Source organism: Macaca fascicularis, chromosome 13 (genome assembly GCF_037993035.2).
Source record: "Macaca fascicularis isolate 582-1 chromosome 13, T2T-MFA8v1.1".
Taxonomy (NCBI): domain Eukaryota; kingdom Metazoa; phylum Chordata; class Mammalia; order Primates; family Cercopithecidae; genus Macaca; species Macaca fascicularis.
In genome coordinates this window covers 105477812-105501430 of record NC_088387.1, presented here as the reverse complement: position 1 = coordinate 105501430, position 23619 = coordinate 105477812, and the positions used below count along the sequence as shown (strand labels likewise).

General features: G+C 42.9%; 1 long non-coding RNA gene across 2 annotated transcripts; it reads left to right on the top strand.

Annotated features, from left to right (window-relative positions):
* Positions 1 to 633: 633 nt before the first annotated feature.
* Positions 634 to 16168, top strand: LOC123568299 (uncharacterized). 2 transcript variants are annotated; one of them, XR_012421764.1, is made up of 3 exons: positions 634 to 689; positions 14100 to 14194; positions 15997 to 16168. It is a non-coding gene; the product is annotated as an uncharacterized lncRNA (long non-coding RNA). The 2 variants fall into 2 exon arrangements; XR_006691484.3 differs by having other exon boundaries at positions 15360 to 16168.
* The last annotated feature ends 7451 nt before the right edge of the window (positions 16169 to 23619 follow it).

Below are 23619 nucleotides of genomic sequence, written 5' to 3'. Positions count from 1 at the left end.
AAATACCAACGAGTTGTTGAGTGTGCCATTCTATTTTCTGGGAAAACAGAGGCATGCTAGGATTTGCTTGTTTTGGAATTGCTTCATATCAACAATGCCAAGGAAAAAGCCACATGCTGCCAGAAAGCCAAACTATGATTAGGATTGTTGGGCTAGGGATAAGAAATGCCCAGAAGATAGGATATTTTTCTCCAAAAGAAAGACTGTGAAATATATATGAAGGTGAAAATAGAATGACCACATATGATTAGTGTGATTGGGACCAAGACATTATGGAGAAGGCAATTCTGCTTAATTATTTAAAAGCAAAAGAGATACCACAAATGAATCCTAGGAGAGAACGCAACTCAGGAGATTGACATGGGTATGAGGAAGATAGGAAAGTATTTTTACCAACACAAAGAGGAGTGTGGAATATATTTTCTAAGAATGCTTCATACATCCTATCCTTCTGATATGGTTTGGCTCTGTGTCTAAATCTCATCTCAAACTGTAATACCCACATGTCAAGGGAGGGACTTGGTGGGAGGTGATTGGATTATGGGGGTGGTTTCCCTCATGCTGTTCTCGTGATAGTGAGTGAGTTCTCATGAGATCTGGTTGTTTGATAAGTGTCTGGTGCTTCCCCACGTCACTCACTCTCCTGCCGCCTTGTGAAGAAGGTGCCTGCTTTTTCTTCTGCCATAATTGTAAGTTTCCTGAGGCTTCCCCAGTCATGCAGAACTGTGAGTCAATTAAACCTCCTTTGTTTATACATTACCCAGTCCCAGATAGTATTTTTATAGAAGTGTGAAAATGGACTAATACACCTTCTTAGGAATAATTTTAACATTAAATTGATGTTCAACATAATACAAATAGTGGTTTTATATAAGAAAATATTTTGTGTAAAAAGACCCAGATTCTCAGCTTTATGTATTCTGTGGCTGTCCCAACAATAATTTTCTTGGAATTAAGCAGCCATCTGTTCACTGACTCTCAAAAGCTTTTCCCATTACAATGGCCAGCGTGAGAGGCTGAGACATACATCTCCATCCCTATATAAGAATTTGGGGGCATTTCAACAACTGAGCTGACTGTGTTTCATCTTCTCAAAGTACTTCTGTTTTGATCATTTTTTCTTATGAAATAGGGAAAATAAAATAAGAAAAACCAAAACCACAATTCCTATGAGTTTCATACCTTGTAAGTGTGTAATAACACTGCCAATACTCTCTAAGAGCATCAAGGTAACTTTTCCATAAAACATCAGGTTTTGTTTGCTTTTCTTAAACTTAAGATGCAGGTTTTGTCCTGCCATGACTTTGCAATGTTAGAGGCAACAGAGGGGTCTGTTTCCTGCATGTTTCCTTACTGCAGAGCACTGGGTTGTTCTGCATATAGTACTCTGCCTGTTGTCTGGGCATCATTTCATCCTTCTTGACTATGTCTCATCAGGTTTCACTCTGAGTTGATGATCTATTTTAAGGGTCACTTTCACTCTGCTACATCTGAGGAAACACTGTAGAACAATGCAAAACTAAATACTGGTTCTACATTATTGCAGGGGAGAGACTTTTGCACATGTAGCCACCTTTCTCGTAACATAAAAGAGCTATAAACATCAAAGCCTAAATAGATCTGAGACCACCTGTGGCCCACACCAAGGAGAGAAATTTAGCCCAGAGCATCTGTAGTTTGAACACAAGCAAATATGATTCCTGGGCAGAATGTCTAGAAGAAAAATAAATGGGCACTGCATCTTTCTTTGTCTATAGAATGAGGGAATAAGATGTCAGATAAGAGTTGATCATGGGTTGGGAAAACTGGTAAATTGGGGAAATTTGCTTTCAAAGGCACTAGCCTCCATATTCCCTGCACAGTGTCTCAGTCTCTCTGAAAGGCAGTTGATACCTTAGATGCTTGAAGAAATTAGTGTTAGTCATTTTCCACTAGAAAGAGGTGTCATGGCATGCTCTCTCCTCATCCTGCCTTCTCACTGGACCCATTTCTTCTTCCTTCTTGAAGTCATCATATAACATAGACTCCATATCTGACAAGCACCAATGATCACAGAATGAAAGTTCTGCCTCTCTGCCTGCAACTTCACAATGCAGAGAGGGTCAACCTAAATGTTTTTACTCAACGTTTCTTGACTTTCATTTTCTAAGTTCATCATCACTTTTTAAGCTTTCGGAAGTCCTGGGTTTCAACTGCTTGCAGGAGTTCTGGGTTCTAATTACTGTGAATGATACCTGATAATTTCCTTGGCCACAATTTCTCTGTCTGAATTTTAAACATCAAAAAACATACTACACATGATAGCCAAGAACACATTTTAAGTAAAAAAATTTAATATGCTCATGATGATGATAATTTTCCAACCATAGAGAAAATGGTTTCACACACTTGTTTTTGCTGAAATGCTGGCAGTGTATGTCTATTGAGGCATTCATTTCCTTCCTACCCAAGAGACTCTTCCCATTGCCTCTGGGTTGAGGCTCACATCCCATCCTCCAGCAAGAGAGTGCTGCAAGGCCGTTCAGTATAAAGATTTATGTGGGCTTCGCTTAAAATGAATCTCACCCCTGTCACCCACATAAAATATTATCTCTCAGGCCATCACCAAGAGGAAATTCCAAGTCAGCTAAATGCCTTCCTGATCGTGACACAAGAGCATGAACAAGGCTCTAAACCAGCTCCGGCGCCTGCCTCACTTTCCAGCCTTGCCTCCACCAGACCCACAGTGCACCCCACGCTTCAGACAGACACAATCACTTGTACTTTTCCACTGTTCTTGCTCTGACTTGCCTCTGAGCAGGCGTCCCCTTGATCTGGATATCTTCCATTCATTCTTCAAAAAGAGGCTTCCTATCCTCTGGGAAACTGAAACACTACTTTGCTGCTGTAAGGATGAGATTACCATCATTTTTTTCTTGGCACTACTGGCATTCATTTTTCTCCTATTCTCTTTATTATTTTTTAAAAGCATTTAAAAACTTACAAATACGTGTGTGTAATATAGCTGTATACTTTAAAGAATAATAATAAAACGAACACCCAGATACCTACCATCTGGCTTGATTGTCAACTTTTTGAAAACATTGTGTGCCTTTCCCTGACCCATTCCCTTCCCCTCCCTAGGGAAAAAATTCAGATTCCCACTTTCCTGAATTTTTGAATTTTCTTTTTTATTTCTGTAGCGTTTGACCACATTTGCAATCATACATAAACAACACATTACATGTTTTACTTATATTTAAACTTTCTGTACATTGAATCAAATGACTTACAATTCATATTCTTCTGATTTGCTTTTTTCACTCAACATTATATCTTTGAGATCCATCCGTGATGATGCGTAAGGCCAATGTCCATGAATTCTTTCATTGTTATATAGGGTTCCACGGTATAAATAATCACAGTTTATGTATCCATTCTCCTGATGATAGAGTATTATTTTTTATTCTTGTAAGAAATTCTCATAAACGTTTTTGAACATTTCTTTTAGTGTAGATTGCAAGTCAAAAATATAGTTTTTAAGCTATATACTTAGAAATGACAGTGTTGTGTCAAAAATGCAAATTTCATTCTTTTAGGCAATGCTAAATTGTTTTCAAAAGCCATTATACCAATTTATCCTTTCTTTACTACAATTTGTAGTTTCCAAGTTTTTTTTTTGTCTTTCCTTTATTCTCTCTCTCTCTTTTTCTTTTCTTTTTTTTTTTTTTTTAAGGTGGAGTCTCGCCCTGTCACCTAGGCTGGAGTACAGTGGCGCGACCTCAGCTCACTGCAACCTCCACCTCCTGGGTTCAAGCGATTCTTCTGCCTCAGCCTCCTGAGTAGCTGGGATTACAGGTGCCTGCCACCATGCCCAGCTAATTTTTGTATTTTTAGTAGAGACGGGTTTTGCCATGTTGGCCAGGCTGGTCTCGAACTCCTGGCCTCAAGCAATCCACCCTCTTTGGCCTTCCAAAGTGTTGGGATTACAGGTGTGAGTCACCGCGCCCGGCCTTTTTTCTTTCTTGCCTTCTTGTGAACTGATTTATATCTCTTTCATACTTTACTTTTCTTCAACTACTGTGGAAGTTACACACACACACACACACACACGTTAAATTCTGAACTTAGTATCTTTAACTTCTTCTAAACTGTATGAAAATTTTATGACACATTAACTCTGATCATCTCAATTCTAAATAATTTGCTAATGTTGTCCTGAATTTTGGCTCTTTCTTGTTTGCTTAGGTGTATGAATTAACTGTGCATATTATAATAGTTTAATGCAATAAATATTTTTGCATTTACTCACATTTTTAACATTTTCTTTGTTTACTATTCCATTTGTAGTCTTCAACTTTCCTTCTGAAATTATTGTACCTCTTCCTTTTTTCTTAAAGTAGTGATTGGACTTCAGTCTTTCTTCTTTCTCCTCTGATGATTCTAATTAGACATATTAATACCTTCTGAGTTTATTGTTCATGTCTCTTTACTTGTGTCTTTCTATTTTTTGGTGGGGGGGGAACATTCTGAGTAATTTTTTTCAGATAAATCCTCCAGGTCATAAATTTTATCTCCAATAAAATTGGTGATTTTTTAAACACATAGATACTTTTCTTTTATCTCTATAATTTATATTTGTTTATTTTTTCTATTTTACATGTGTCTGATCAATTTTAATATCTTATTTCTTCATTACACTTTTGATTCCATTTTATATTTCTAGAAACATTACAGATATTTGTTTCATACTCTCTTCCTTATAATTGAAATACCCACAGCCTTTTCCCTTGTAATTCTATATGATTTACACCACCTCTGCTGGGGACATTTTTCCTTTTCTGTTGAGTGAGTTTTAATTGTGAGCTCATGCTCTTTAGTTCTTTATCTGTGGGAATTCTTTGAAGCCTTGGTTTAAAATACATTTCTGCAGAGAGGATTTGCCCTTGGTGTCTTTGGAACAGTAGCATTCTAGGCCTATTAAGAATTAAAGCCTAGAGGGTATTTTTGGTTTTGGATTTTTTTTTTTTTTTCCTGCATTGATAAGTTTAATTTTGATCATAGACCTACAGGAGTATAGGCACAAGTTTAAAAATTATAAAAGAAGCTGGTTTTTATTTTTTTTTCTTGTTTAATTAAAACATAGCCTCACCATGTGCTTTTGTAGGGTGTGTTTTATCCCCTTGTTTTCCCATTTGAAATGTTGCTCCTCAAAGCGGCCTGGCTTTTGTGGGTATCTTTGATTCAGTCAATCCTGCTAAAGGCCAAGGTTTGTCTTTGGTCTTATTTGATACTCATTAAGACCCAAGTTTTAAGCACCCAGATATCAGCATACCGCCTCAAAGTACCTGGCTCTTGGACTAGTTTCACCTGTGGAATTGTGCTTGTCACTTCCTTGTCATTTCTGGCTTCTGAGGAATTTCCTTTCCATCTACTTTAGCTATGTATCTCTCTATATATAGTTAATTTAGCTGCATTTAAACTGTGCTTGAGTGATTTTCCTGTGTATCTAATCCCTCATGTTGTCGTAAATAGAATCCCCATCCTGAAAATTGTTCAGTCTTAACATTTATCACAATTGCCACAAATATCTGGTTTACTTATCTGACTCTCCCCAAGAGCTTCTTAGCAGCGAGAACTGTGATTGCTTCATCTTTTAATTCCAGTGCTTGATACGAAGTAGGGACTCAATCAAAGTTGCATGAACAAAATAGTACATTCTGAAAACCAATAATCCAGCAACTGGAGGTTTCCTCTGTACCAAACAGAATCAATTTATTAAAGTTGGTTACCCTCACATTCCAGGTTGATTACTATAAATTGGATATTTGAATAAATGATAGTCTTCTTTCAAAAATTCTGAATTTGCTGGAGGATTTATGGGATTGGAAAACCATGCTGAGAGTTAATTGGCTTGGACATTGCATACCCTGAGGGACTACAGAGAATGTGTGGGAAGGGGTGAGTCCAACAGGCAGCACGGTGAAGAGGCAGGATCTGATAAGCAGGTGCTTTTAATCTTCTGGGGTAGCACTAGAGGGGCCCAGGAGCCTCCCATGAGACAGAATGGACATCTGAGCCTGGAGTGAAGGGGGTGCCCTGGCTGGATCCTGCCTACCCATTCTGGTGTTATCTTGAGGTGAGGGATGTAACTGCTCCTGGTCCTAGCCTCTTCTTCTCCACAGTCTCATCAGAGGACTCTAGGCTAGCAGACTGATGTGCAGAATGTTGAGCAGGCCTGGCTGAGACTCTAGACTCTCCTGGCTGCATTAATTAAAAAACTATTGGATATAAAGTGACCCCAGTGAAGCTGTGAGTCCCTTCATTTGATCTCACATTGTAATAATCAGAAACAGCTTGTACCCACAGCTACCTCTTGCCCTCAACTAAAGAATTCTAAGTAGCTTTGAACTTCAAAAGGAAAATGAACATTTACATGATCCTTTCTCTTATTGCAGTGGAATGGTGTTGCAGCATGACAAGGTGATGGTTGGACTGGAGCTCAGGCATTGAGGCCGCACTCACTCTTAGCTCTGTCACTGCTGGGTACTTTGCTTAGTAACCTTGGGCCAGTTGCTCCCCACTGGAGACCTCAGTTTGCTCATCTATTCAGTGAGGTAGGGCACAGAATGCTCTCTAAGGTGTTTGCTAGTTTAACAAGTCTAGGATTCTGTGATTCACAATGTTTTACTTCCTGATTGTACTATAGGCTATGATTTATCTTCTTCTTTGGAAACTGACAAAATAATTTCCAATAAGGCATTCCATCCCCCTCTAAAAATAATGCAGATGCATCTTTTGAATCTGTTATTAAGTAGGTTGCCTATAGATATTAGGTGAGTATTATTTCAGGAGTCATACATTTAAAAATCACATCAGAATAAAAATATATCACCCATTACTCATTTTTCCTGTGGATGTATAGGCCTACCTACTTTTTCAGTCTGCTAGAATTGTCTTAAGAATCATGCATTTTCAAATGATTATTTTTGGAGACTTGGCCAGAACTAATTCTTCCATATAATCACAATGTAGAACCATTCAATTGACTCTGAGACCTTGGAACAGACTAGGTCTGGATGGCTGCTGTATGTAGACTTCCTTCGATATTTCAAATTGTCCTCAGTTCCCTTCCCTCAGCTCTTACAAATGGAGTTTTAGGGTTATGGTCATTGATTTCCTAAGACTTCATGCCCAGTTCCCTTGTGGAGATACTGACAGCAGCCTTCCCTTCTTTCTCTACCCAAGATGGTCCAGTTTCTTCAACACACCTGTAGTGAGCACACACCCAAGTGCTGAGCTGGGCACTGGGAGAAAGGGAGCTACCAGAGCAGGGTCCCAAAGACCTCGTGGGCTAGTTTAGTGGAGGTGGCAAGATAGAGTTACTTTATGAATCCCAAGGCCCTAGGCACTCTTGCCTCCACGGGCTCCTTCTGGTGTTAAAATAAAAATTGAAAAATTGAAAATCATCATATATTTTATGACTACATTGGCATAAAGATAAACACAATCTGGGCATGAGTCATTATTACATGTTCATTAATGTTACTATTTTCAGTGTGTCTTTTTATTTTAAAGGAGATTAAAATATTTTTATTCATCCCTAAAGGTATCATGGGTCCCAGGCACCGTACCTAATGGAAAAGTCAGCCATGGGCAGGTGGAGAGGGGTTATACCTATGGAAACTGGCAAGTGAGTCTTCAAAGGAGCTCTGTGGGTACACAGTGCTCTCTGGGACCCCAGAGCAGGGTTTCTTAATTCAATAAGGCATGCAATGAGAAGTGCTACCCTGTCCAGGAAAGAGAGTTAATAGGGAAGCTTAAGCCAAGTGTTGAAGCTAAGTAGGAATGGAGCAGGCAAAGAGAGGTAGAAAGGCCCTTTTGGAAGAGAAAACAACCTGAGAAATGAAGAAGAAAAAAAGTCTGTGTGCAGAAAACCAGAAGCTTCTGGATGTGGGTGCAAGAAGTACCAAGCAGGAATGGTCCAAGATAGAGCTGGAGAGGTGGATGGGTCCAGACAGTGATGAGTCTCAAGGGTCACTTGACTGGCATGGACTTTGTCCTGGATGGACAGTTGGGGTCTATGGGCTTAAAATGAGAAGAGGATGGTCAGACTTCAGATTAGAAAGACTGGAAAATACACGTATTAATCAAATCAGATGAGGAAGAAGAGTGAGTGAGTGTGTGTGTGTGTGCGCGCTTGTGTGCACACAAGCATTTTCTGGGCATATTCTGCTCCATCAGGGCCTCTTTGAAAGCCAGTGAACTTTCTTCCATGGATGTGCCATAGGCTGGGAAGGCACAGCCTCTGACAAAGTCAGCTTTAGGAGCAGAGGCTGCACAGCACGTTCTCTCAAAACTCTTGTGAAAATAATCACTTAAAAAACTCTTGTCCTGTGATATTATATGTGGCAATGTTTGGCACTGTTCTCAAGAAAGCAGAGAGAGAACAATCCCTTAGAGAAGTCCCATTTTTCCCATCCTACTAAATATCACACAGTTCCCCAAAGTGACTTTGCTGTCTTCTGTCACCCCATGCCTTCCTGTATGCTGTTCCCTTTGGCCAGAGTACATTTCCTTTCTCGTCTTGCGTGTTGAACACCTGCATGTGTTGTAAGATGCAATTCAAGTGGCGCCAATGAACGTTCGCTTGATTCTTCTCTCTGTGTGAGAGAAGTGAGTGAGGCATCACTCTTTCCTTGGATCAGCTGTGGCAAGGCATGGTTCTGTCTATGAGAGCCCCTTCACTGGGGCCCCACTGTGAGCATGACTGAGTCCCTATGGAAGAGCAGGTCCTTGAGGGCACAGACTCCGTTTCAGCGTATCCTCAGGATCCAGGCCACTACCAGCACATGGGATCCAGGATAACCTTGAATCAATAAATGAGTTACTCCTGAGCTCACTTCACTTCAACAGGATGGACTCATCACTCCTGGTTTTCAGCAAAGCGCCTCACATCTAAAAAAAACCCAATGCAGCAGGGTTTTTGAACTTTAAGCTGTATGTCAATGTTTTTCACAAAACTGTGTATGCTTTAACATCTCATTTTCCCAGCGTTATCTCACTTCTTCAGAAGTTGTATAAATCTCATATTACAGGGGTCAAAGTCGTCACCACAGGGTGTTTTTTTTTTTTTTTCTTTGCGTGTGAAAGAGTTTCAGGCACACAATTCATGTCAATACATTCTACTCCAGAGTCTTTTCTAATAGAATAAAATGAGACCATGCATGTGTTTAATTCGAGTTCAGTTTTCCGGCTTGATTTGTCTGCCTTACACAGAGGAGGGCATTTAGGAATGAGCTGAATGCTTGTGATTCACATGGTGAATCTGGGTGATGATATGTCCAGGGCCCTCAGAGGAAGTAGAGATGATGGAATACACTCTAGGCCTCTCAAGATCAAGGCCCTTCTGTTTGCTAAGGATGGAGGAAGAGTGAAAAGCCTTGAAAATTCTTAGTTATGTGCCTGAGTCTGCACACAGGCAGGTGCCCAGAGGCTCAGTGCTCTTCTCTGGTTAGCTATGTCCTCTGGACCCTGAGCAGAAATATACAGGCTGGGATCAATGGGAACAGGCTAGAACAGGCCACTCAGAAATAACTGCTACTATTTACTGAGTGAGCCAGGTACTGTGTGGGGAATCTACAGACACAATCTTATTCAATACTCACAGTTCGTTCGTTCAAGAAATACTCAGTAAACAGCTTCTAGTCACCATTGTGGGCAATGAGATACAGAGATTGTTAAAAGATTTAAAGCACAAAGCCCCGGTTGCCCCACAGAGTCTACATTATGTTTTGGAAGGTACACAGACAATAATGAAGCATGTAAACAACAAACAGATAACTGTGTTGATAAATACCATAAAGAAAGTAAGCAGGGCAGGAAGATAGAGTGAGATAATGGAGTGTATGTTATTTTATATAAAATGATAAAGAGAGGCCTCACTGATCAGATGGCATTTTGACCAAGACCCTGTTGAAATGAGAGAGTGAGCTACACAGATAAATGGAGGAACCTTGTGTTCAGCAGGGGGAACAGCATCTGCAAAGGTCTTGAGGCAGGACTGCAAGTAGTATCTTTGAAAACAGGAATCATCCTGCAGAGTAATTGCTATTGTCCTCATTTTACAGATAAAAAATCGGAGGCACCATACAGCAACGCAACTCATCTAAGGTGACAGGACTGGTGAACGTACAGCTGTAATTTCAGCTTGAGTCTCTCTGACTCCAAAGTCTATGTGCTTTCCTTCACATTGCCGTGTTCGAAGGCAGTGCTGGTGGTACGGAAAGAGAGAGTGGGATGCCCCCTGAATTTATCATCCCACCTCACTCTTCCAGGAAAGTTTCCTGGATCCTTCCTCCATCCATACATCAAGCAGTTTATCTTGACTGAGCAACCACTATGTGCCCACTTGTGCTGGGCACCAAGGGAAAGCCAGTGTTCCTGACCACCTGAAGATCTCGCCCCGGAGACAGCTCACAGAGGGGTCAAAGTCCACCTGGAGTAGGTCAGAGAAGGAGAGCTGGCCTGGGAATGCTTGATGGGGGAGATGGAATATGAGCTGGGTGTGAAAGAATGAGGAGTAGATAAGCTTCTGGCTTGGTGCCTACTCAGCTTCCCCATCACCCCAACCTGTAGTAGATAGTATTATTTGTTGACCTTTATTTCTTTCTCTACTTCTATTGCCAAGTCCTGTGGGCAGAATGTCGTCTGTTTCATTGACTTTGGCTTTGGCCCTATGATGTGTATGGGTTAATGGAATGTGAGTGACAGTGACAGGTACTGCTTTGATCTGAAACTTGGAGAGTCATGGCAAAGCTCTGCTGGTCTTTTACTCTTCCACTTCACCACAAGAATTAAAGCATCCCAGGTAGTTTCTGGTCCAGAATGAGTAGACATATGCAGTGGACCTAAATCCAACCCATTTTCTAAAGTCAAGCTCAGCCAACCCGGCAGGTGCCAGTAGTATCACTGCTGGCCTGTCCACCATAAGCCAGTGATATGTTTGTAATTGTGTATTACCTGGCACTCTTACAGCGGTATTTAAATAATACACCTTTGCTCTCAATCATAGGTAAACTCAGGTAAGCACCTTAACTGCTTTGGGGGATGGGGCACATTATGAAAACCAGCCAGAAAATGTATTAGTCACTCAGGTTCATGAACTCTACAGCTCAAGATTCTGTCTCTGACTTTATAGATGTCCCAAGAATTCTGTTTTTGTTCCCACCCCCCTCACCTTATCATCTAGCCTACAGATTGTGCATAGCACAGAGTATGAAAATTTTTTTTAGAAGTTGGTTCCTGTATTAGTCCACTTTGCATCACTGTAAAGGAATACCTGAGACTGGGCAATTTACAAAGCAAAGGGGTTTTGTCTCATGGTTCTGCAGGCTGTACAAGAAACATAGCAGCAGCATCTGGTGGGGCCTTAGGATACTTTTACTCATGGCAGAAGGCAAGGGAAGCTGGTACATAATACGGTGGGAAAGGGATCAAGAGAAGAGGGGAGGGAGGTGCCAGACTCTTTAACAACCAGATCTTACACAAACTAATAAAGTGAGGACTTACCCATTACTGGGGGGAGGACACTAAGTCATTCATGAGGGATCCACTTGCCTGACCCAAATGTCTCCCACCAGATCCCACCTCCAACATTGGGGTCACATTTCAACATGAGATTCAGAGGGGACAAATATTCAAATTCTATCAGTTCCTATGTCCCAATAATTTCTAGTTCTTTACAGTAGAGAATATTAACTTTGATCCATGAAATCCTAGAGCACTACAGGGGCTACTGAAGGGCCAGCCATGGTAAGAGAAGGACAACAAGACCAGGGATTCTAGACCCCCATCTGGGTTGCAACTTACAAATTTCTACTTTTATTTGTTGTATGCAACCAGATTCCTTACAAAACTTTGTTTGAAGCTGAAATCCACTACTGAAGAATGTTTGGAATCACTAGTGTACATGGAAAGCCCCACTTCCACAGCCTGGTATCTCAGGGCCTCCATAACCTTTCCCCACTTTTTAGTCTAATGGTCCAGTTTCTCCCTTGGCTCTAGTCCCCATTCCCAACAGTCTGTGCACTCCAGTTACTGTTCCCAAGCATGTTCAGGTTTCTTGTGCCTCCCTTCTCGCTGTTTGCAAAGCCTTTCCCACTGTTATCTGCCAAAGCCACCATTTGTCTCCCAGGACCTAGATCAGAGACAGAGAAAGTCCCCCAGAGACTGTCTAGTCCAACCCCTCTACTTTGTAATGTTGTAATGTTGATTTGTAAATTCTGACATCAATTGAGTATTTATTAAAGACAGGCACTGATAAACATTTTACATAAATCAGTTCAGTGAGTCCTTCAATACTTTGAACTGTGTGCTATTATTCTTTCCATTTTATGGAGGAAGAAACTGAAGCCTAGAGAGGTTAAGTAACTTGCTCAAGGTCACACAGCAAGTTAGTACATAGTCAGTGTCTGAATTTATAAAGGCTCCAGAGGCTGTATTTTAACCCTTTCAAAATATTGCCTTCCTCATTTTATAGATGAAGAAACTGTGCCATTCAGTTGAAAGAGACTTGCTTAAGGTTACACAGCTGGTTTATGACCAAGCAGGTCAGTGCCCCGGCCTCTCGGTGCCAGTCTGGGCTTCAGTCAACCTTGGTTGTGCCTACGCTGGAGATGCCTAGCTGGTGACAGAGCCAGGAGGAATCCTTGCGGTGGTGCCTCCTGCCAACTGGCCTGACCTGTGTGCAGTCCACGCTGGGCATGTTCTCATTTGCTTGCAGAGTTGGAAGGGATTTTGGAGCACGTCCAGGCCAGTGACTTTTACCTGACTACCCATTAAACTTACCTGGGACAGTTTTAAAAATACTGCTAAGCTGCACTCTCAGGGTGTCTGATTTAATGGTACAGGGGTTGTGCCAGGACATTGGTATTTTGGGCACACTCCCAGGTGGTTCTGAAGTGCAGCCAAGGTTGAGATGCTCTGCTGTAATCCAACACCCTGCTGCGCCACCCCATTTCATAGAACGAGAAATGACCTGTGTCAGTCCCCAAGTAGTCAGAAGCAAAGCCTAGCCTAGAGGAGACTCACTTCTGATATTAAACCCCATACTTGATTCTACTAAACAGGAGTTCTCCCCGATCATATCAGGCATTGACACCTTCCTGTGGCACATGAACCCAGAGCAAAGCAAATCAAATCCCACCTGGTTGGATAAAAATAAAATAAAGACTATTGGGCACCATCACCATAAGTAGGGACTGCTATCACAAAGTATTTTAGACTGGGGAGCTTACAAACAACAAATTTATTTCTCACAGTTCTGGAGGCTGGAAGGCTGAGATCCAGGTGCCAGCATGGTTGGGTTCTGGTGAGGACCCTCTTCTGGTTGCAGAGAGCTGGCTTCTCACTCCATCCTCACATGGCGAAAAGAGAATGACTTAGCTGTCTGACCTCTTCTTATAAAGGCACTAACCCCACTCACGAGGGCGCCACTCTGACCACCTAATCACCTCCCAAAGGCCCCACCTGCTAACAAGATCACATCAATCCCGATGCCATGCTGTTAGGAGGTGGGGCCTTTGGGAGGTGATTGGGATTAACTAAATGTTTGTGGGGAACACAAACTTTCAGTCCATTGCAGCCGCAGGACCTGGATGTCATTAAGGCTGTCTGTGATGGCACAACCCAATGGTTGGGGATCAGGAAATGTAAGCTTCAAAGGCTTTATTCCATTGTCCTTTGTATTAAATTCAGTAACTCATGTATTAAATTCAGTAACCCTGGACTGTCATGGTTCTGCCCCCTTTCGAGGGGCATTGGCTGAAATCTGGCCACCACCTTCCTACCTTCCACACCATGGAACCCCGGTACTTCATATGGAGCACACCCTAAACATTGATTTTTTTAAAATAGTCATACCCAAACACCTCATATTTTATCTTTTTTTCTGAAAAAGAATTTTAAAATCTGACATGCCACTTAAAACAAAACAAAACAAAAAAAGAAATCGCATGGGTATAGGCATGCCAGTTTAACCGGGGGTTAAAAAATCCTCACTTTCACAGCCTCTTGCTATGTAGTTGTCCTTGGTTACTGTTCTGCCTCTGTCTCCACAGAGACCACTCTGGGCCAGTAACCATGGCGATAGGAGAAGACGTGAGCAGATGGGAGCACTATGTGCAGAACTTAAACATCCTTGTGTTGGGGGGAGGTAAGTGGGGAATGAGGGAAGGAGAGGAAAGAAACCTAAGAGAGACAGAAATAAGTTACAAAATCCTTAACCTAGGAATAGATTGCAATGTTGGGGACAAACCACAAGGCATGTTTTTTTATTTTTATTTTTTGCTGCTGAGCCAAGCTCTTCTTTTTGATTTCAATAATGATTTATTCCTAGGGAAATGGAGACAAAAGCTTTCAACGTACAGAGCTAGAGGCATTTTTTAACCATAAATATATTGCATTAATATATGTTTAATGCATTATTCAACTTGGGAAAGCAAGAGTCTGAAACCCTGTCAATTTAGGTACAATGTAATTGTGGCGTATTGGGAAGACCATAGCCTGTGCAGGAGGAATGACATTGGGACACAGACCCTGCCTTGGCCAGTCACCTCCCGGAAGCCACAGGCCAGGCCCTGCTTCCAGAGACTTGGCTTATAAGATTCTCTGAAAGGGAGTCAACAGATAGTTGGCTCTGAAATTATGCAAAAAGAAAATCTTAAAGGATGCTAAACTGACACTTTCTTTATTAGTTTTTGCTGACGTTCCAAAGAATGACACCAATAAACTAGGTGGCAAGCAACCATGCATGGCATATGAAGAAATTGCAAATTCAGTTTTTCAGTTCTTGGCCTAAAAGTAATAGGGAAGTGGCCAGGGGCAATTTCTTTGCAGAGATATTTGGCTGAGTATCACTCCCAGCTCATGAGAGAAAGGGGCCATTTTCCCGACACTTACCTAAAATCAAGGAAGGGATTACCAATAAAACCACTTGGAGCTTGATCCATGACCCTCTGGAATTTGGGGGAAACATATGAACTTGCACCTTACTCAGAATAGAGATCATGGCTGATGCTGCAGCCTGTAGGGTGGGTGGATGGGGCAGGGGGTGAGGGAGAGGCTGGGAAGAGAAAGAACATAGAGAGGAGGGGAAAAGATGTAAATTCCTTAAAAAGTCCAGGAGCTTTTGTTTTAGACTTTAATAAACTTTTATTTGGTTTATTTATTGAAGGAGACTGGAAAAGTTGAAGCTAACCTGAGACTTTTTGCAGAGTGGGGATAAGAGGAGAAATGCATAGATGCTGAAAGTTGTGTCTCCTAGTCTTAAAGAGAAATGATGAGAAAGGATGAAATGGCTTTCTGTTTGTACCCTACAGGTGCCAGCCCATTCAACAAACTGGTTACAGGGTGTTAGGGAATGAATTATGTCCTGTCAAAATTTAGACATTAAAGTCCTAACCCCCAGTAGCTCAGAGTGTGACTGTGTTTGGAGATATGGTATTTAAAGAGATAGTTAAGGTAAAATGAGGCCATATGGGTGAGTCTTAATTCAGTATGATTTGTATCCATATAAGAAAAGGGGATTAGGGGCTGGGCGTGGTGGCTCATGCCTGTAATCCCAGCACTTTGGGAGGCCGAGACAGGCAGATCATGAGGTCAGGAGATCAAGACCATCCTAGCCAACATGATGAAGCCACATCTCTACTAAAAATGCAAAAAAAAAAAAAAAAAAAAAAAAAGCTGGGTGTGGTGACACATACCTGTAGTCCCAGCTACTCAGGAGACTCAGGAGGCTGAGGCAGGAGAATCCCTTGAACCCAGGAGGCAGAGATTGCAGTGAGCCAAGATTGCGGCATTGCACTCCAGCCTGGAGACAGAGTGAGACTCCGTCTCAAAAAAAAAAAAAAAAAAAAAAAAAAGGAAAGAAAGAAAGAAAAAGGGATTAGGACACCACACACACAGAGGGAAGACTATGTACTCTGGTCCTCAATGGACTTTACAAAACCTTCTCAGAGACCAGAGTGGACTGGAAGATGCTGTGAAGTCCAGGAGGACCAAAACTGTGAAGATACCAAAAGATGACCATCTATAAGCCAAGAACAAAGACCTCAGGAGAAATCAATCCTGCTGACACCTTGGTCTTGGACTCGTAGCCTTCAGAATTGTAATAAAATTTCTGTTGTTTAAGCCACCCAGAGTGCAGTACTTTGTCATGGCAGCCCTAGCAAACTAATATATGGCTATGGCTGTTTTGGGACTCTAGCTGCCTGTATATTTGGCCTGAAGAGAGGTGAAGTCCCTCCAAGTATCTCTGCAAAATATTATTTATAGAGTCTTTAAAGAGACTTGAGGTTTTGCTGCCTCTCTATATCCTCCCCAGCTTACTCCTTGGCATCTATTCTTGAATGAAAGCCATTAACAGTCATTACTCATTTATCTGCATTGAGGTTATTGGATCCTGGTTTTTCTGGTACTTTGGATTCAGATAGGTAGAAATTCATGCCATTTCCCCTGGATCTCAGGACTGGAAAACAATGCCCAGGCAGGTCATGGTGGCAGGTGAAGTAGGGGGCTGCCTGTGCTGTGGTAGTTTAGGAAAGATGGACAAGCCTATAGCCACCAAGTCACCAATCCAAACCAAAATGAACCTAAAACAAAGTCCTTCCCCACTTGCTCACTGATTCTGATAATGCTTTCCCTGGAGTTTCTTCACTCCTTTCCACAATGTCCAGAGCTAGAAGGAGCCACAGAGTCTACTCTGTCCATCACAATGACACTTGATACACAATCTCCATTCATTTATCTACTCACTTACCTAACAAATGCAAATAAACCAATAAAACAGAGACGAGATATGCAAACAAACAGAATCTGTATTTTTCCATGAGTTCTTCCAAGCAATTTCTTTCTAGGCCCAAAGAGTGCTTCTAAGGGGAAAGAAGTTTCCAGAAAATAATAACCTGCACTTCCAAGTGGCTGATGATGAGGCTTGGTCTGGTTGATTTCAAGAGTGTCTCACAAGCTTGTTCTGCTCAGAGACCAGGCTGAACTGGAGCCAGTACTGTGAAGTCCAGTGAGGACCAAAGCCACAGTCACACATGCAGCAGAAGAGCAAAATTATTCCCTCTACTGGTGCCTCCAGCCATGATGGAGGATGCAAAGGCATCCAGCTTTCCAGGAGCAATCCCTTTAGGGTTGCAGTCAGGAGCAGGCACATTGCCTAAGCACCTGGTATTGCTAGGACCTATGCCAGGAAGATTTTCTTATTGCCCTTAATTTAATGCAAGAGCCCTGGAAGGTTGGTAGCAGTATCCCTCACCATATAAATGAGGAACAAGGTATCCAGAGAGGGTAAAGAATATTCAAAGCCACCTCATTAGTTTTAAATAGCACAAGTCAAGCCAATGTACCCTACTGTTTTGAGGCCAAGAACAGTTCCCTTTATTTAACACAACACTGAGGGATCCTGGAGCTATGGATGATTTAGAAATCACTCGCTCACAAATCTTAGCGACAGGTTCACATACTGAGAAAAGAAAAATGATAAACACCTGTGCCTCTTCACATGCCTGGCTGGGCTCCACGGGCATGAAGCTCACTAGGTTGGCACACCTAAAGGCACTTTTGTCATTTGGTGCACTGTGGGCTCCACAGGATGACTTCTTGCCACCTCTGATTCCCTGAGTAGAACACAAATCTTTAGCTGCCTAAATTGACCCCAAGAAGATAGGCCTTGCCCAGAGAGAGGGACTGGAAAGTTGATAGGTGGAGATGGAGCCATAGTTTTCTTTCTGTGGCCTGAGACATCTGTGACTCCCTCCAGAGGACCTGCCTCCAGGCCTTAGGTTTGTGTTGGCTGGTGGGGATGTTAGGGGTGTGAAGTGTTAGGCTCAGCAGTGGTTCCTAGGAATGAAACAATTATGGGCAGCAGTCCTGGGACCAATCCGTTAATTTAGTTTCCTGCTCACCAGGATGAGAGCCCCCTCAGAGCACGGTCCCTCAAGAGCAGATCTGACATCTTCACAGCACAGAGGTGCAGCCTCCTTCTGCTACCAGGCCTGGCTAGGGAAAATTCAGGTACAGACCTGGCACCATGCAAACCACAGGCTCTTCTAGGTCTGTGTTCCTCTGTGGTTCCCTATCCAATCTCAGAGCCTCTGAGTCACCTGTCCTCTCTCAGATGTCTCTGCTACTTCGTGGTTCTCTTACCAGAATAAGAGACCTTCCCAGCACCTCACTGCTTCCTCTCCTACTGAACCATGACTCTCTCCCCTCTGCATTTGCTGACCTGTGGGAAACAATTTGCCAGACCCATTGGATTCTTTATGGAATATTCTATCTCCTGAAGTGGTCAAGCCTGATTATCCCTGAAGACACAACTTCCAGCTGCTTCTTTTGTGGCATCTGCTGACTCTCCCTGAACCCACCTGTGTCAGATTAGGGGCGGGTTGCATCTGTGGTAGATGCTGGTGGTGTCCTGCTTAGATCCCTTTTCCACATTGGGTGACAACCCCAGAGTGCTGTAAGTGTGGGCCACTGACTACTCACAGCTGGCTCTTTCTCTCCAGAACTTTCCTTGACCACGTGGGGCCGGCCTGTGGCAGTGGCTGACAGAGGGCTGGCATGGGGCTGCAAAAGGCTTGTCTCTGCCTCAGAGCCAACTGTGCCCATTTCATGGCACAGTTTGGGATCTGGAACTGAAGCTTGGGTCCAGGCAAAACCCCACCCTGCTTGATTCACTACTCTGAGAGCACTCCCTCAACAATCACTTTCCTAGGAGTCCTGCTCTTAGATTGTGCTTCTGGGGAAACCAACTAAGACAGCATCCTCCCTGACCCTCGGGTCGCAGTTAGTCTCACTTGGATATTGCCATCAGTTGGAGCTTCTGTCCTTCAAGTTCTCAATTGAAACACACAACTCTCAGCTCACAGCCTTCTGCATTTCAGATATCTGATTTCTTCCTCCACCCCTCATCCTTGGGTGCAGCAAAACTGTGCTTTGACCCTGCTACTCTTATGAAACCCATTCTGCCGTCCCTCCCTCCCTCCTGCCCTCTCCTCCCTCCTTCCCTTCCCTCCTACCCTCCCTCCCTCCCTCCCTCCCTCCCTCCCTCCCTCCCTTCCTTCCTTCCTTCCTTCCTTCCTTCCTTCCTTCCTTCCTTCCTTCTTTTTTTCCTGCCTTCCTTTTTCCCTCCCTCCCTTCTTTCTTCCTTTAGCAGCCTGGGCTTTAGGGTCCATCCATTCAAGCATCTCTGTCATGTCCTTAAGTTTTTCCCTTGTTAAATTTTTGTTGCATTTTCCTCAGACTGAACTCTGCATTGATGCAACTGTCTCTGAGACTCACAAGGACCTCTGGGGAAATTCATACCACTATGCAGATTGCTGCCTGAGAACATTCGTGGTCTCAATTTGAAGCTGCCGAGCAATCCTTCTGTTTCTGGAGTCAACTTTCTTACCCATAGTAGCTATTTAAAATCTTCTTGATGATTCTCAAAGTTCTCACCCACCACTTCCCACTCCTTCCCTGCAGATAACCTTATCTTCTACTTACAAAGAAGATAAGTGGCAGCTGATATATTTCTCTACTTCCTGCCTTCACACCTACGAGCTTCTGACATCCACTCCTATCCTTTGAAAATTCCCTCCCTACAGCCAAAAAACAAAAAAAAACAAAAAAAAACCCTGTTCTCCTTGTGCTATCAGTCTAAAACATCTGCTGTCAGTCTAAAACATCTACCATTCCCTCTTTCTTGCACTTCCTTGAAGCCTCACCTGTTAATGCTTCTCCCTTTGGCTTGCTTTTGGCTTGCTTTTGAATCTTTCGTTTTCCTGGAGCATCCCCTTTAGCTCAAGTAACTTCCATTCTTTGTCCACTCTAAGAATAGCCCCATCTCTCTTTCTCCTATGTTTATGCCATCTAGGTTTCATCCCCAACTAACCTGAAACTGCATTCACTAAGGCCCCAAACATCTCAGTGAAGCTAAACCCTGCAACCACTGCTCAGGATTTCTTCTGCTGGCTGCATGCACTGTGGATTGTTTGTCTTTGACCCCTCTCTTCTTTTGTGTTACTCCCCAGGTTAGTCTCAAGACACTTGGATCATTTCTTTTGAGGCTTTTTTTTAGGAACTCATTCTCTTTTTGTACCTAAATTTTGTGTCTCTTTAATCCTGATTTTCTTCTCTTTGTCCCAAGATGTGTTTGAGGGCATGTTATCCACCCCATGAGGCACTTCCTCCACCCCTTTACAGAAGATTTTAGATTTCCCAGCATTGATGGCTCACACACTGCTTTAGATTACTACATCTAATCACCTAGTGGATATTTCTATTCAGAAATCTCACAAACACACCAATCGCAGCATACTAAAAATGGAACTCATTGTGATTTACCTAGAACATCTTTCTCCTTCTGTGTTCTCAACCTTGGTGGGTATAGTGGATTGAATGGTATATTAGTCAGGGTTCTCTAAAGGGACAGAAAAAATACATACATATATATAAAGGAGAGTTTATTAAGTATTAACTCACACAATCACAATGTACCACAATAGGCCATCTGCAGGCTCAGGAGCAAGAAGAGCCAGTCCAAATTCCAAAACTGAAGAACTTGGAGTCCAATGTTCGAGGGTAGGAAGCATCCAGCACTGGAGAAAGGTGTAGGCTGGGAGGCTGGGCCAGTCTCTCTCTTCACATTTTTCTGCCAGCTTATATTCTAGCCATGCTGGCAACTGATTAGATTATGCCCAACCAGATTAAGGGTGTGTCTGCCTTTCCCAGCCCACTGACTCAAATGTTAATCTCCTTTGGCAACACCCTCACAGACACACCCAGGATCAATACTTTGTATCCTTCAATCCAATTAAGTTGACAGTATTAACCATCACAAGCCCACCCCTTGTCAACTTGAACTCATTCATGTCTCCTGAGATCATACATAATCTTCAAATAAAGACAGTAATAGGGTCATAATTATGCCTAATGTAATACAACTATCCTTTGTACAACTGGAAATGCACCAATCCCCCACCCAAATACCATTACATAAAGTTAACAACACTTAAATGCTGATGCCAAGTCAATAAATCTTATGTCACATAATAAAGGAGAAAGAAAATAAAATGAAGATATTTTCTTAGTACAAGTGTATACATGCACAAATATATTTTTAACAAAAAAGGAGGAAATACTCATGACAATTACAGTTATTCTTCCTGCAGCTAGTCATGTGGTCATAGCTGGTATTGATGACCACATTCTTCTACTACCCATTCTGTATTCCGTTTACACTTAGCAAGTACCTCAGCAGGTCATGGTTTTTTTCCTGGTGGACTGACCCAAACCTTCATTCCTGAAGGGTCTGGGTCATTTGTAGTCCTGCCTGGATTGGGCTGTTGCAGTTTCCCATTGACATTAGTCAAAGGGCATGGTAATACTAAGAGATGCCCTAATGGATCTCCTGTATTCCACACATACTCTTCCTTACCTCCCTTGTGGAATAGTAGTCCGATTTCATCTTGATAGTCCGGGTTAATCACCCCAGCCAACACTGTGACTCCCTTCTTAGCCTGTTGACTTAAAGATTGGAGGACCCCAAAGTGTCCAGGTGGCAATCTTAACTTCCAGTTTAATGGGATTGTTGTGGTGTCTCCTGTTGGCAGTGTTCCTCCCTCTGGAACTAATACCTCTAGGCCAGCAGAATGCAATGTTGCAGGAACAGGAAGGAAAAATTTTGCTTAGTAGTTGCTAGGGATGATGGTGAGTGGTGCTACTTCCAATTCCACTCCTCGATTCCTGGAAATCCTGGCTATTGGAGAAAGAGTACCATATATTGGATGCTCATTCAGAGCATACACAGCCTTCTGGAGAACTTTGCCCCAACTCTGCAAAGTAATGTTACCTGGTTGGCATTGAAATTGTGACTTCAAAAGGCCATTCTACTGTTCTATCAATCCAGCTGCTTCAGGGTGATGGGGAACATGGTAAGACCAGTGAATTCCATGAGTATAAACCCACTTCCTCACTTTTTTAGCTGTGAAGTGAGCACCTTGGTCACAGGCAATGGTGTACGTAATACCATGATGGTGGATAAGGCATTCTGTGAGTCCATGGATGGTAGTCATGGCAGAAGCATTGGGTGCAGGATAGGTAAACCCATATCTGGAGTAAGTGTCTATTCCAGTGAGGACAAACCTCTGCCCTTTCCATGATGGAAGAGGTCCAATATAATCAACCTGCCACCAGGTAGCTGGCTGATCACCCCGAGGATTGGTGCCATATCCAGGACTCAGTGTTGGTGTCTGCTGCTGGCAAATTGGGCACTCAGCAGTGGCAGTAACCAGGTGAGCCTTAATCAGTGGAAGTCGATGTGATTGAGCCCATGCGTAACCTCCATCCCTGCCACGATGGCCACTTTGTTCATGGGCCCATTGGGTGATGACAGGGGTGGCTGGAGAAAGAGGCTGAGAGGTGTCCATAGAACAGGTCATCCTATCCACTTGATTATAAAAATCTTCTTCTGCTGAGGTCACTCATTGGTGAGCACTCACATGGGATACAAACATGTTCAGTTTTTGATCACTCACAGAGGTCCATTCACATACCTGTTTCCCAAATTTCTTTGTCACCAATTTTTCAGTCATGCTTCTTTGAAGACCCTGACCATCCAGACAAACCATTGGCTACAGCCCATGAATCAGTATATAATGGCACATCTAGCCATTTCTCCTTTCATACAAAGTGCACAACCAAGTTCACTACTTGAAGTTCTGCCCACTGGGAAGATTTCCCTTTACCACTGTCCTTCGGGGATGTCCCAGAAAGGGGCTGTAGTGTTGCAGCTGTCCACTTTTGGGTGGTGCCTCCATATCGTGCAGAACCATCTGTGAACCACTCCCTAATCTTCTCTTCTTCTGTCAACTGATCATAGAGAATGCCCCATGAAGCCATAGGTGCAGGCTGGGGGAGATAAGGCAGGGTGGCAGGAGTGGAGACCATGGGCATTTGAGCCACTTCCTCATGTAACTTACTTGAGCCTTCAGGACCTGCTCTAGCCTGATCACCTATATGTCACTTCCATTTGATGATGGAATGCTACTGTGCACGACCCACTTTATGGCTCAATGGGTCAGAAAGCACTCAGTTCATAATAGGCAGTTCAGATCACATAGGGACTTGATGACCCATAGTCCAACGTTCAATTTCCACCAAAGCCCAGTAACAGGCCAAGAGCTGTCTCTCAAAAGGAGAGTAGATATCTGCAGAAGATGGCAGGACCTTGCTTCAAAATCCTGGAGGCCTCTGCTGTGATTCACCTATAAGGGCCTGTCAAAAGCTCCAAACAGCATCCTTATCTGCCACTGACACCTCAAGCACCATTGAATCTATTGGGTCCTATGGTCCAAGTGGCAGAGCATCTTGCACAGCAGCCTGGACCTGTTACAGAGCCATCTCCTGTTCCGTATCTCACTCAAAACTGACAGTCTTTCATGTCACTTGATAAATGGGTCAGAGTAACACACCCAAATGAAGAATGTGTTGGCTCCAAAATCCAAATAGGCCAACTAGGCGTTGTGCCTCTTTCTTGATTGTAGGAGGGGCCAAATGCAGCAACTTATCCTTCATCTTAGAAGGAATATT